This window comes from Somniosus microcephalus, chromosome 4 (genome assembly GCF_052327205.1).
Source record: "Somniosus microcephalus isolate GS21.2 chromosome 4, FLI_Smic_1.0, whole genome shotgun sequence".
In the NCBI taxonomy this organism is placed as follows: Eukaryota; Metazoa; Chordata; class Chondrichthyes; order Squaliformes; family Somniosidae; genus Somniosus; species Somniosus microcephalus.
In genome coordinates, this window is record NC_140990.1 from 114,941,383 (window position 1) to 114,955,015 (window position 13,633).

Genomic DNA, 13,633 nt, shown 5'->3' on the forward strand with positions numbered 1-13,633 from the left:
GATAAAATTTGGTTTAAAAGATATAAAGGGGTCCTCAATATTCAACCGGTATAAAACTGTCTGAAAGGTACCATTTAGTCTTGTTAGCTGGAAAACAAAATGCAAAGCACCATGGGATACTTGGCTATATTAACTCTTTTTAAACTAACAAGTAGATGACCAAGGACATTCCAAAGCTCCGCTCGTAAATTACTCCGAGTACATGTTTGGAGGAGGCCTCTTGAAAGAGATAAGGCACAAAGGCACATTGATGAGACCTTTGCAGACAGATCTTAGAGAATAGTCAGCTGGCCCTTTTTGACGAGGGCTTTGTTCAGCAAGGCCATGTCGTGCTGAAGATGCCTGCCTCCCTATTTTGATAACAAGAATAAGAGATAAGCTCATGAATGCGAAGTTAGAATGATGCCTTTGCAGCCCATAAGCTTTTTACTGATGTATTCAGGGGGTACTCGAGTTCGAAGGACAGGCTTAGTAGTTGATTGATTAACCATGTAAACCAATGAAGTATCAATATTCCCATGTATACGCCCCCCATTAGTAATAAGTGGGTGTTGTCTAATAAACTGTATAAACTAAGCTGTATTGTCACTTTTCCTCTGAGAACGGAGCCTCCAGCTGGGGTTGGCTGAGGTGGTTCTCCCATGTGCACTCGTAATAAACTGGGTAACACCTGAGTCTGTTAGTTCTGTTTTACCATCCAGATTTTCCTCACTTACACTAGGGTAAAGGGAAAGGATGGGGAGGGAATTTCTGAAATGTGTTCATGAGAATTTCCTGGAACAGTATGTTCTTGGCCCAACTAGGAAGGAGGCATCGCTGGATCTGGTGCTGGGGAATGAGGTGGGCCAGGTCGACCAAGTGTCTGTGGGAGAACACTTGGGTACGAGTGATCATCCTATCATAAGATTTAGATTAGCAATGGAGAGGAGCAAGGAACAATCTAGAGTGGAATAGGGCTAACTTTAATGGGATGTGAAAGGATCTAGCCAGGGTAAAATGGAACTAAAGACTGACAGGAAAAACTGTAATGGAACAATGGGTGGTCTTTAATGAGGAGATGTTCCAAGTACAATTTCAAAATGCACATCATTATAAAATACATTTCCTGATTCAATTACTTCTTGTCCATGTAATCAATTTTAATTTCACAAACAAATTATGCTCAGACTATGTGATTTTACAAAGAAGACAAAAGTAACAATTGTGTTTGGATGCGAGTCATTTATCCTCCCCTTCGAGCAATGTGTCTTGGAAAATAGGATTACACAGGATATATGGCACAGAAACACACCATTCGGCCCAACCAGTCCATGCCGGCGTTTATGCTCCACTCGAGCCTCCTCCCGTCTTTCCCCATCTAACTCTATCAGCATAACCCTCTATTCCGTTCTCAGTCATAGGCTTGTCTAGCCTCCCCTTAAATGCATCTATACTATTCGCCTCAACCACTCCCTGTGGTAGCGAGTTCCACATTCTCCCCACTCTCTGGGTAAAGAAGTTTCTCCTTAATTCCCTGTTTGATTTCTTGGTGACTATCTTATATTGATGGCCTCTAGTTATGCTCTTCCCCACAAGTGGAAACACTCTCTCTCTATCTACTCTAGCAAAACCTTTCATAATTTTAAAGACCTTTCATGAAATTAGGTCACCCCTCAGCCTTTTTTCAAGAGAAAAGAGACCCAGCCTGTCCATCCTTTCCTGACAGGTATACCCTCTCATTTCTGGTATCATCCTTGTAAGTCTTCTCTGCACCCTCTCCAGTGCCTCTATATCCTTTTTATAATATGGCGACCAGAATTGTACGCAGTGCTCCAAGTGTGGTCTAACCAAGGTTCGAAAGAAGTTTAGCATAACTTCACTACTTTTCCATTCTATAACAATTCAATTCTATAACAATCGATCCCAATAATTTAACCCAATAGGTTAATGTCTTAAGTCCAATTTTGTCAGCATGCTGCAACATTCGATGTCTGCAGATAACGGGAGATAAATTCTTAAAACTGCTGGATCTCTTGCTCTGCCATCAACCTCTTATCAAACTGGAGCTGGCATTGCCTAATATGGTCGTCTCTGGCTACTGCACAGTCCAGAGACACAAGTCTGCATTTTCTTCAACACACATGAACAACGTTAGAAGCAGTAAAAACACTGGCCTTCCTGGGGCAGCACAAACCACTAGTCTCCAGACTTTTCTTATCCCAACATCATATTTCTGATTGAAATATTCTGTGATGAAAATATCCAAGGCCAGTTGATTGCAAACACCAGCTGTTTCTCAGTGAAATCTCTCTCTCTCTAATGATACCCACCACATTTTCCCCAATATCAAATGAACTAAACATGAACACCTTCCAGAAGTTGAATTAACCGAGGTCCATATGTCAACACCCCTCTCATCTTCCATTCACTTCAATTGAAAGGAAACTGACGGATTGGACCAGTCAGGATTTGAAAGATATTTACAACAGATTCTAGATGTTCTTAGAGTTGGGATCTTTCTCTATTCTGTCCACTCGAGGAGTTAGATAACAGACTTTCTCCTGTGAATATAGAGCTGGGGTATTGGGCCATGATGTGTTCACTTGTTCATCTTGTTGACTCTAAATCTTTGCCAATTATTTGATGTGATCTGTTTAATTGTACGTAATTTTTAAAAATACACTTACTGAGAGGATTCAAATTTAAATTGAAAGCAGGTTTGCAGGCGTGATGCTCTATTCACACATCAAAGGTGAGAGAGATGCTGTTGGACACACGCTAAGTCCAGTAGCTGAACGTGATTAACAGACTGGGTTTTGTGTTTAGTAATCTCGGGCGTGTTACCGAGACCTTCCCTGGATACCAAGGCTAGGAGAGGCACTCTGGAAGGTATGGGGAGCTGGGACTTGTCCTTGAGAGTAACCGAAGGTAGGAGAACTGAAATAATCTCGAGTTAGAAAGGAAATAAGGCCCAAAAATGGAGCAGTTGGTAACAGGACATCAATTAGTCTCCTCTTGGAGACATCAAATATCGCCACACTGTGTTATTTGAAATATCAAAAAACTAAACTCCAGCCCAGTTATAGGGGTTATTAACATCAGCAGAAACAAACTCCAACTGTCAGAATGGACATGATTCAGTCGGGATGTGATTGAAAGCAGCAATAACAGCAGAATCCAACCCCGGTCACTTGTGAACTCGCTGGTGTCTCAGTAGGTGGGATGAAGTAGTGAATCCTTTCCCACAGTTGGAGCAGGTGAACGGCCTCTCCCCAGCGTGACTGCGCCGATGAATTTCCAGATTAGACGACAAATGAATTCCTTCCCACAGTGCCCACATTTCCACGGTTTCTCCGTGGTGCGGGTGTCCTTGTGTCTCTCCAGGTTGGACTATCAATTGAAGTCTCGTCCACACACAGAACGTGTGAACGGTTTCTCCCCGCTGTGAATGGTGCGATGTTTTTCCAGGCTGTGTAACTGGTTAAAGCTCTTTCTACAGTCAGTGCACTGGAACACTCTCACTCGGGTGTGTGTGTCTCGGTGCTTTTCCAGTCACATTGATGTTTGAAATCTTTTCCCAGACAGAACAGACAAACAATTCTCCTTCCAAATTCAAAGGCCGACGATATTCAGGTCCTGATGAATCGAGACTGACAGATCTTGACATGATGTTTGGTTCAAGATTCCGTCTGCAAATCCTCCCCTTCTAATACCCTGTAAAAGGAGTTTACAACACTCATCACTGTAAGTACAGGACAGAAATTCAGAACAGACAATTCTAGTTTCTATGGAACATTCTTTCCTCTCTTGTTCCCCCAAAGCTGTAAATCCCCGTCCCACACATTGTCCCTCCTCCATGTGCTAAAATACAAAACAATCACACATCTCAGGACAGTTTGTCTTTTGCTCCCCTCTCTCTCCCCTCGCCTGAAGGTGCTGACTCTGGCTGGGTTCAGTTCTACACTCACTGGTTCCCCTCCCTCTCCTGCCCTGAAGGTGCTGACTCTAGCTGGGTTCAGTTCTTCACTCACTGGTTCCCCTCCCTCTCCTGCCCTGAAGGTGCTGACTCTGGCTGGGTTCAGTTCTACACTCACTAGTTCCCCTCCCTCTCCTGCCCTCAAGGTACTAACTCTGGCTGGCTTCAGTTCTACACTCACTGGTTCCCTTCCCTCTCCTGCCCTGAAGGTGCTGACTCTGGCTGGGTTCAGTTCTACAGTCACTGAGTCCCCTCTCTCCATCTGGTTAACAAAATGGAGCCTCGTGGAACAGGTTGGTTCGTGGCAGCTTGGATAAGGAATTGGCTTAAGGACAGAAAACAGCGAGTTGTGGTAAATGGCTGTTTTTCAGCCTGGAGGATGGTAGACAGTGATGTTCCCCAATGGTCAGTACTATATATAAATGACCTGGATATTGGAATACAAAGTAGAATTTCTAAATTTGCCAATGACACCAAACATGGGGGGGTCTGGCAAAGTGAGGATGATACCAATCGACTGCAACGGACATACATAGAAAGGGTAACAGAATGGGCAGACAAGTGGCAGATGGAATTTAATACAGAGAAGTGAGAGGTGATGCACTTTGGTAGCAGGAACAGGGAGAGGCAATATACACTTAATGGCACAATTTTAACGAGTGTGCAGGGACAGAGGGACCTGGGAGTTAATGTGCATAGGTCCCTGAAGGTGACAGGACATATTCAGAGAGTGGTTAACAAAGCATATGGGATCTTGGGTTTCATAAATAGAGGTATTGAGTACAAAAGTAGAGAAGTTATGGTGAATCTGTATCTTTATAAAGTGCTGGTTAGGCCACAACTGGAGTATTGCATTCAGTTCTGGTCACCACACTTTAGGAAGGATGTGAAGGCCCTTGAGAGGGTGCAGACGAGATTTACCAGAATGGTTCTGGGGATGGGGTATGTTAGCTACAAGGACAGGTTGGAGAAGCTGGATTTGTTTTAACTGGAGCAAAGGAAGTTGAGGGGTGATTTGGTAGAGGTGTACAAGATTATGACGGGTTTGGATAGGCTAGACGGGGTAAGGTTGTTCCCACTAGTTGATGGTACAAGGACTAGGGAAGCCAGATTTAAGGTTTTGGGCAAGAGATACAGGGGGATGTGAGGAAAAACTTTTTACGCAGCAAGTGGTGATGATCTGGAACTCGCTGCCAATGAAAGTGGTGGAAGCAGACACACTCAATGTTTTCAAGGGGTGACTAGATAGACACTTGAGGGAAATAAACTTGCAGGGCTACAGGGATAGAGCAGGGCAATGGGACTGCTCTACAGAGAGCCGGCACGGACTCGATGGGCCGAATGGCCTCCTTCTGCGCCGTTATAACATTACTCCTCCCCTGAAGGTGCTGGCTCTGGCTGGGTTCAGTTCTGCACTCACTGGTTCCCCCCCTCACCTCCCCAAAGGCAGATTATTATCGGAACGGCAATAGATTGGGGGAAGGGGAAGTGCAACGAGACCTGGGTGTCCTTGTGCGCCAGTCGTTGAAGGGAAGCATGCAGGTGCAGCAGGCGGTTAAGAAGGCAAATGGTATGTTGGCCTTCGTAGCGAGAGGGTTCGAGTACAGGAACAAGGATGTCTTGCTGCAGTTGTACAGGGCCTTGGTGAGACCACATCTTGAGTATTGTGTGCAGTTTTGTTCGCCTTATCTGAGGAAGGAAGTTCTTGCCATGGAGGGAGTGCAGTGAAGATTCACCAGGCTGATACCTGCGATGGCAGGGATGACGTATGAGGAGAGATTGGGTCGATTGGGCTTATACTCGCTGGAGTTTAGAAGAATGACAAGGGATCTCATTGAAACATATAAAATTCTAACAGGACTAGACAGACTAGATGCAGGAAGGATGTTCCCGATGGTCGGGGAGTCCAGAACCAGGGGTCACAGTCTAAGGATACGGGGTTAGCCATTTAGGACAGAGATGAGGAGGAATTTCTTCACCCAGAGTGGTGAACCTGTGGAATTCTCTACTACAGAAGGCAGTCGAGGCCAATGCATTAAATATATTCAAGAAGGAGTTGGATATATTTCTTAAGGCTAAAGGGATCAAGGGATATGGAGAGAAGGCAGGAACGGGGTACTGAATTTGGTCAGCCATGATCTCATTGAATGGCGGAGCAGGCTCGAGGGGCCGAATGGCCTACTCCTGTTCCTATCTTCTATGTTTCTATGAAGGTTATGACTCTGGCTGGGTTCAGTTCTACACTCACTGATTCCCCTCCCTCTCCTCCCCTGAAGGTACTGCCTCTGGCTGGGTTCAGTTCACTCAGTGGGATGCTGAAGCCCCGTCCACTGATGGGTCCTTTACAAAAATGGCCGCGCACGCGCTCTACCGCTTGATGAAGCAAGTCTGCGACAAACACATCTGCAGCTTTCCTTTACAAAGATGGCCGCAATCAGCCTCGGCCTATTAGCAGGAAAAAGCCCCGGAGTTGCAAACGCGGAAACTATAAGTTCTCATTCGGGACTTGCCGCCTACACCAGGTGTTTATGAAGCCCGCCCACCGAGTGCGTTACCTCCCTGCGCCCCGCTGAATCGTAATCGACGCAAAAATCGCATCTCCCGCCTTTGTCCACTTCTGGTACCCGCATTGCTCGTCTCAGTGACACTGCGCATGCGCCGAATATTGTCGGGAAGTGCGCCTGCGCACTGTGCTCTTCCAGTTGTTATCAGGCACATTCTCCCCCGGGGGGCATGCTGGGGACAAGCCCCGCCATTGAAAGTGCCAATTCGTGAATGGAGAATGAGTTTCCCTGATCCGAGAGAGAGAAAATTAATCAGTAATTCACACAGAAACCCACTTTGCCATGGTTCTGTCCTGGATGTGATTAAGAACAGAATCCAAACCCCTGCAGTCACCTGTGAACGCACTGGGGTCTCAGCAGGTAGGGTGAATTTCTTCCCACACACAGGATATTGAAACCGCCTCTCTCCAGCATCAATGCGATGATCGTGCATCAGCTTCTTTGAATTTGAAAGCTTTTCTCACATTCAGAGTATTTACAGCAACAGTTCTCAATGTGGACACTCTGGAGTGTCAACAGGTGGGACAACGGAGTGAATCCCTTCCCACACGTGACGTATCTAAACGGTCTCTCTCAGGTGTGACTGTGCTGGTGTGTCAGTAAATGGGATGGTCGATGGAATCACTTTCCACATACAGAGCAGTGAATAGATTCTCCCCCTTATGAACATGTTAGTGTTGGAATGGATGAGATAAGTGAATGACTAAAGATGCTGAGGAGAAAAGACAAGGAAGCAGTGCAGGAAAGTGATTGGGGTAAGGATAACCAGATTGTGTCAGGAAGGGACAGTGCGTACAGACAAAGGAGTGCATTAACAAATAGGGTCCGGGTAAGAAAAAATACTAATAAGACAAATAGGGGCATAGTACAAAAAATGTTAAGATGTCTAAAAATGTTAAAAGGACAAATCAAAAGGCACTATATCTGAATGCACGAAGCATTCGTAATAAGGTAGACGAATTAACAGCGCAAACAGATACAATATAATTGCGATTATGGAGACATAGCTGCAGGGTTACCAAGGCTGGGAGCTGAATATCCAAGGATATTCGATATTTAGGAAGGATAGGCGAAAAGGAAAATGAGGTGGGGTGGCCTTGTTAGTAAAGGATGAATTCAGAGCAATAGTGAGAAAGGATATTGGCACAGAAAATCAAGATGTAGAATCAGTCTGGGTGGAGCTAAGAAGCAGCAAGGGGCAGAAAACATTGGTGGGAGTTGTCTATAGGCCTCCAAACAGTAGTGGTAATGTAGGGGATGGCATAAAACAGGAAATTAGAGATGCATGTAACAAGGGTACTACAGTAATCAGCGAGACTTTAATCTACATCGAGACTGGCCAAACCAAATTAGCAATACTACTGTAGAGGATGAATTCCTGGAGTGTGTACGAGATGTTTTTTTAGACCAGTACATTGAGGAGCCAACTAGGGAACAGGCAATCCAAGATTGGGTATTGTGCAATGAGAAGGGGTTAATTAATAATCTTGTTGTGCGGGGTCCTTTCGGGAAGAGTGACCATAACATGATAGAATTCTTCATTAAGATGGAAAGTGAAGAAGTCCAATCCGAAACTAGGGTCCTAAATCTAAACAAAGGAAACTACGAAGGTATGAGGAGTGAGTTGGCTATCATAGATTGGGGAGCTTCATTAAAAAGCATGATGGTGGATAGGCAATGGCTAACATTTAGGAACGAATGCATGAATTGCAACAGTTATACATTCCTTTCTGGCGCAAAATCACAAACGGAAAAACGGCCCAACCATGGCTAACAAAAGAAATTAAGGATGGTACCAGATCCAAAGAGAAGTCATATAAAGCTGCCAGAAAAAGTAGCAAGCCTGAGGATTGGGGACAGTTTAGAGTTCAGCAAAAAAGGAACAAGAGATTGACTGAGAGGGGAAAGATAGAGTATAAGAGTAAACTTGCAAGGAACATAAAAGCAGACTGTAAAAGCTTCTACACGTATGTAAAAAGAGAAAGATTAGTGAAGACAAATGTAGGCCCCTTAGTCAGAAACTGGAGAATTTATAATGGGGAACAAGGAAATGGAGGAGCAATTAAACAAATACTTTGGTTCTGTCTTCACGGAAGAGGACACAAATAACTTCCCAGAAATGCTAGGGAACCAAGGGTTTAGTGAAAAGGAGGAATTAAAGGAAATTAGTATTAGTAAAAAAAGTGTGCTGGAGAAATTAATGGGACTGAAAGCTGATAAATCCCCAGGGCATGATAATCCACACCCCAGAGTAACAAAAGAGGTAGCCATGGGAATATCGTCGATACATTGGTTGTCCTCTTCTAAAATTCCATAGATTATGGAACAGTTCCTGCAGGTTGGAGGGTGGCAAATGTAACCCCACTATTTCAAAAAAGAGAGAAAACAGGGAACTACAGACCGGTTAGCCAAACATCAGTAGCAGGGAATGGCTAGAGTCTATTATAAAAGGATGTGATAACAGTACACTTAAAAAATATCAGCAGGATTAGACAAAGTCAACATGGATTTATGAAAGGGAAATCTTGTTTGACAAACCTACTGGAGTTTTTTGAAGATGTAACTGGTAGAATAGATAAGGGAGAACCAGTGGATGTGGTGTATTTGGATTTTCAGAAGGCCTTTGATAAAGTCCCACATAAGAAGTTAGTGCGCAAAACTAAAGCACCTCGGATTGGGGGTAATATACTGGCATGGATTGAAAATTGGTTAACAGACAGGAAACAGAGTAGGAATAAATGGGTCTTTTTCAGGGTGGCAGGCGGTGACTAGTGGGGTACCGCAGGGATCAGTGCTTGGGCCCCAGCTATTCACAATACATATCAATGATTTGGATGAGGGAACCAAATGTAATATTTCCAAGTTTGCTGATGACACGAAACTAGGTGGGATTATAAGTTGTGAGGAGGTTGTAGAGAGGCTGCAATGTGATTTAGACAAGTTGGGTGAGTGGGAAATTACAAGGCAAATGCAATATAACGTGGATAAATGTGAAGTTATCCACTTCGGTGGGAAAAAAACAAAGGCAGAGTCTTTTTTAAATGGTGCTAGATTGGGAAATGCTGATGGAGAAAGGGACCTGGGTGTCTTTGTACACCAGTCACTAAAAGCAAACATACAGGTTCAGCAAGCAGTTAGGAAGGCAAATGGTATGTTGGCCTTCATTACAAGAGGATGAGAGTACAGGAGCAAGGATGTCTTACTACAGTTATACAGGGCCTTGGTAAGACCACACCTGGAGTATTGTGTGCAGTTTTGGTCTCCTGACCTAAGAAAGGATATACTTGCCATAGAGAGAGTGCAGCGAAGGTTCACCAGACTGATTCCTGGGATGGCAGGACTGTCGTATGAGGAGAGATTGGGTCAACTAGGCCTGTATTCACTAGAGTTCAGAAGAATGAAAGGGGATCTCTTTGAAACGTATACAATTCTGACAGGGCTAGACAGACAGGATGCAGGGAGGATGTTTCTCCTGGCTGGGGGGTCTAGAACGAGGGGTCACGGTCTCAGGATACGGGGTAGGACATTTAGGACTGAGATGAGGAGAAATTTCTTCACTCAGAGGTGGTGAACCTATGGAATTCTCTACCACAGAAGGGTGTGGAGGCCAAGTCACTGAATATATTTCAGAAGGAGATAGATAGATTTCTAGACACAAAAGGCATCAAGGGGTATGGGGAGTGAGCGGGAATATGGTATTAGACAGAGGATCAGCCATGATCATATTGAATGGCGGAGCAGGCTCGAAGGACCGAATGGCCTACTCCTGCTCCTAATTTTCTATGTTACATGTCAAGCTTTAATTTGAGGGTCTATTTACCAAATACACTAACCATGATGACAGAAGGCTATTAGAAAATTGACAAATGCGTTTCTTCACCCATTCCAGGACTCCCCAGATGAGCCATGGGGGATTTCCTGCTCTTTATTACAGGGGGTCACGGCTGCTAGCTGCCGGTGCAAAGATGAGGTCAAGGCCCACCTTGATATTCGGCTCCCTTGTGCACATGACAATCCATCCTCCTGCAAGAAGCGAGACTCCCTCCTTAGCCAACCCCCGAAGGGATATTGTAAACGATTGAAAATTGACTACACAGGCGAGCTGCCTCAGACGGCAGAGGCAAATAAATATTTTCTAGTTACTGTTGATTATTTCCTTTCGTGGGTTGAAGCTATTCCTTTTCGTCACTGTACTGCTTTAGCGACTACGAAAGCACTTCTTGAACAAGCTCTTTCGCGGTGATGTATAACACAGGCAACAGGCAGCGACTGAAATAAAACTGTGAGCTGGGAGGCTCGCCATCTTCTGGAAGGACCTGTAAATGACTTGTAGGGACACGTACACCTAAAAGATTTATAGGGTGGATTGAAACTCCCGATTATTCCTACTGTTAAGCTTTTCTTCTGTATCTTTGCCTTTCTATTTATGTACTTGATTGTGTGTTGAATTTGTAGTCTGCGGTGCTAATAGAAATGATACACGATTTTACTAATCACAAGTCAGGTTATTTAGATGAATTAACAGCGACAGTGCGGGAAGATGATGGGACAGTGCGGGAAGATGATGGGACGGTGTGGGAAGGTGATGGGACAGTGCTCTAACAATTACAGGGCTGGCCTAAAAGAATAAACTGGCAGACAGGGGATGGTGCTACAGAGCAAGCAGGGTCAGTGACTGAACTGGCAGAAGGGGTCGGGCAGATTAGCAATAAAATTAATACAGTAATCATTCAGAACAACAAAGATTACAAGGAGCAACTGGTCTCACGGGCAATCACGTGCCGTATGTATGGAGGGTTTGCGCTGAATCAGGTTCAGAAAGAGGTGGATGTTGTAGAACACGATAGGATCCAAAATGTTATATTTGCCAAAGATATGAATATCTGGAAATCAGATGGGGATATGGATCGGGGCAATGTGTGAAGATTCAGATCGGTGTATGATACCATGGAGCCTTGCAAGAGGAATGACATTATTTTGGGACTGAATCCTGGGACAACAGCAATACATAGAATTAGATATAACAGAAACAGACCATTCGGCCCAACTAGTCTGTGCTGCTGTTTATGATTCACACCAGTCTCCTCCCATTGCATCGACCTCATCTCAACCTCTCAGCATATCTTTCTATTCCTGTTTCGCTCGTGTATTCGTCTCTTTCCCTTTGAAAGCATTTAAGCTATTTGTCTCAACTTCTTCCTGTGGCAGCGAGTTCCACTTTCTAACCATTCAGTAAAGATATTTCTCCTTATTTCCCTATTTGATTTATTAGTAGCTATCTTTTATTTATGGCCCCTTGTTTTGGATTCTCCCACAAGTGGAAACGTTCTCTCCACCTCTCACCAAGCCATTCATAATTTAGTGACGTCGATCAGGTCTCTTCTGAAGAGAAAACCACAACCTGTTCATTTTTTCCAATCGCTAATCTCAGTTCTGGTGCCATCCTTGCAAATCTTTTTGGCACTTCCTGAAGCGAGGAACATAAGAAGTAGGAGCAGGAGTTGATCATTTGACCCTTGTAGCCTGGTCCACTATTCAATAAGATCATGGCTGATCTTCTACCTCATCTCCACTTTCCTACACTAGCCGCATATCCCTCGATTCCATTAATACTCAAAAATCTATCGATCTCGGTCTTGAATCTACTCAATGATGAGCCTCCACAGCCCTCTGGGCTAGAGATTCCCAAAGATTCACCACCCTGAGTGAAGACATTTCTCCGCATCTCAGTCTCTGAATAAGGGGTCAGCCATTTAGGACTGTGTCCCCTGGTTCTAGAGTCCCCAGCCAGGGGAAAGATCCTCCTGCATCTACCCTGTCAGACTTCAATGAGATCTCCTGTGATTACAGCTTATGAGAAACTCTACATGCACGGGGCCCTTCATGTGGTCAACATTCTCGCTTACACCAACCAGAATGACTAAAATTGGAGATTAGATATTGCTGCCTGCAAGGGCCCACAATGTCACAGAAATTCAAGTAAACATTGCCCCCGACAGAAGCAGACTGTTGTAAGTGACGGGAATGTGAGCACGGACAGGAAAGTAGGCTTCGAGGATGCAACCAGGTTATTTTGGAGCCTCAAGTTGGGAAATGCAAGTATAGGTGTAGAAAGTAGAAAACCCATGGTGAGCTTCGTAAATATGTCCACATATTAACACGAATCAGCTACCGGTTATACAGAGACAGGCCTGGAAAAGGTGGAAACATTCTCATTAGCCATCCAATAGAAAATATAGCAAATCAGTCAGAGACAGGAGAACTTATAATGGGGCATGAGGAAATGGCTGAGAAATTAAATGCTTTGTTTGTCTTCACAGAGGAAGACAAAAAAAACCTACCAGAAATACGAGAAAACCACAGGTATAGCAAGAATGAAGCAGTTAAAGAAATTAGTAAAAAAAAAAATAGTACTAGCAAAATTAATGGGACTAAAAGTCGATAAATCCCAAGGACCGGATGACCTACATCCTTGGGTTTTGAAAAAGAGGTGGCCGTTAGTATAGTGGACGCATTAGTTGTCATCTTCCAAAATTCTATATATACTGGAACGATTTCTGCAGATTGAGGATAGCAAATGTAACCCTGCTATTTACAAAAGGAGGGAGAGAGAAAACAGGGAACTACAGACCTGTTATCCTCACATCAGTAGTTGGGAAAATGCTGGAATCTGTCATAAAGGATGCAATATCTGTGCACTTAGAAACTAATAGTAAGATTGGGCAGAGTCAAAATGGATTTATGAAAGGGAAGTCCAGTTTGACAAACCTATTGGAGGATGTAACTACTGGAGTAGACAAAGGGGAACCGGTAGATGTGGCATATTTGGATTTTCAAAAGGCCTTCGATAAGGTCACAAGAGGTTGGTGAACAACATTAGGGCACATGGATTTGGGGGTAATATACTAGCATGGATTGAAAATTGGTTAACAGACCAAACAAAGCAGGGATAAATGGGTCTTTCAGGATGGCAGGCTGTGTCTAGTGGGGTACCGCATGGAGCGATGCTTGGGCCCCAGCTATTCACAATCAATATCAATGATTTGGATGAGGGGGACTAAGTGTAACAATTCCAAATTTGCTACTGATAAAGTTAGGTGGCAGTGTCAGTTGA